This window comes from Solanum tuberosum, unplaced genomic scaffold (genome assembly GCF_000226075.1).
Source record: "Solanum tuberosum cultivar DM 1-3 516 R44 unplaced genomic scaffold, SolTub_3.0 scf00387, whole genome shotgun sequence".
Classification (NCBI taxonomy): domain Eukaryota; kingdom Viridiplantae; phylum Streptophyta; class Magnoliopsida; order Solanales; family Solanaceae; genus Solanum; species Solanum tuberosum.
In genome coordinates this window covers 73,686-75,686 of record NW_006239312.1, presented here as the reverse complement: position 1 = coordinate 75,686, position 2,001 = coordinate 73,686, and the positions used below count along the sequence as shown (strand labels likewise).

The 2,001-nt window shown below is 39.8% G+C and overlaps 1 protein-coding gene across 2 annotated transcripts in view; it reads right to left on the bottom strand.

Moving 5' to 3' along the window:
- Positions 1 to 2,001, bottom strand: part of LOC102604686 (uncharacterized) — an 8,251-nt gene that overhangs the window by 2,783 nt on the left and 3,467 nt on the right. The window lies entirely within an intron of this gene.

Here is a 2,001-nt window from a genome sequence, read left to right as displayed (position 1 = left end):
GGTGGTAGCTTGGTCCTCCAAATGAGTTTCCAGGGCCAGTTAGCTATCACGGGGTTTCTAGAGCACAACTGTTGATACCCTTCCTTGACTGTATAAACTCCTTTCTGTGTCCCCATTTGAGCTTATCAGTTGCCTGGAGATTAATGTGACAATGTTGTAGTCTAGCAAAAAGGTCTACCAGATCATTCACTTCCCAATCGTGCATATTTCTTCTAAATCTTAGATCCCAATTGATCCCTTCTCTATTAGCAGAAATAATAGAATTGGGATCTTGAGCAATTCTAAACAGATCTGGGAAATCCTCCTGAAGAGTGGTATTTCCAAGCCATTTGTCTGTCCAAAATTTTAGGAGTACACCATTGCCCAATTCAAAGTAAGCGTTCTGATCAAATGTATCCCACAACATCCTAATACTCTTCCACAGTCCCACTCCGTAAGGAAGTGTAGTAATATTTGAGCACCATTGATTCAGCCTTCCATGCTTAGCTATGATGACCTCTTTCCAGAGCCCTGCGTCTTCCAAGTTGTATCTCCAAAGCCACTTCATCATCATACTTTTGTTGTGGGCTGCAAGGTTCTTAATGCCAAGACCTCCTTGGTATTTTGGTTGTGTGACCTTCTCCCATTTGATGAGATATAATTTGTGTTTCTCCCTGTTACCTTTCCAGAGGAAGTCCCTTCTTATCTTGTCAATCTGTTCTATAACCTCACTTGGCATTGGAGCAAGGCCATGTAATAAGTAGGTAAACTGTCTAGAACACTATTGATAAGTGTTACTCTACCACCGAAGGAGAGGTATTGCATTTGCCATGTTGCCAACCTCTTCTCAAACTTTCCAATTCATAGTTGTTCTGATCTAATCCCCCCTACCAAAGCATAATGTTAAATGGACTTTGGGCCTAACTCAACCCTAATAGCTAAGCTCAAAGAAAGGAAGATTGCTCATAAAGAGCCCAAATTCTCCTCATTCCATGAATGTGGGACTCAACAATGTAAGAGTCTCACATTGGACATTTAATGAGTAATTGTCTCCTTATATGGTTTTAGACAATCCTCCCTCTAGATTTTGGGTTGAGTTAGGCCCAAGATCCATTTTTTTACATGGTATCAGAGCCAGGATTATTCCATATCTTAATTCACCGAAGTTGGGCCCCATACTATATTATCCACACTCAAATTAACGAGGTCTGGGCATGTCGGGGAGTGTAAGAATCCCACATTGGATTTGGAAGGGGTAATTGACCTCCTTGTATGATCTTGGACAATCCTCCCCACGTGGGCAAACTTTTGGGTTGAATATGCTCAAGATCCATTTCTTTACACATAATATGACTTTCACGTAAACGTGGTGTAGTTTTAGCTATAATGTTTCAGTCTTCTAGGTCAGACGGATTTCCAGGGTTGGTCATTTGAACTTTGATTTCTAATTCGCTTTCTAACACCTCTAGTTGAGCAGTCCCTGAATGTTGCCACCAAATTCAACTACTTTTAGGGGCGCATGCTACCTTGAAAATGGGCATATTGACACTTCATGCTTGTTGTTGCTTTAACTTGCATCAGTACTTCACCAAGTAAACACTCGACTTTCCTTTCTAATCTAAAGGTATTAATTTAGGAGTTTGCATAGTTATCCTCTTTGATCAGGAGGAAAAATTACCATTTATCACAAATTTGTTAAAATTCACCAGGTAAAGTCATTAAGACCAGCCAACTAAGAGAATTATGTTATATGATGTATAGTTTACTTACCAGTATCATTATTATTACTCCCCTACTATCTTATTCTTTGATTTTATAAACACTTGTTGTTTGCTTTACTTCAGTTAGCATATTATTTGTTGTCAATATTGTTCTTTTCTTGTTTATTATGTCTAACTGTATTTCCTTTCCAAACCTACTCTATTATGCTTTACTTGAGCAGAGGGCCTTTCTGAATCAGCCTCTCTACCTTCATGAGGTAGGGATAAAGTCTGTGTACCCCCCCCCCCCCCCCCCCCCTTG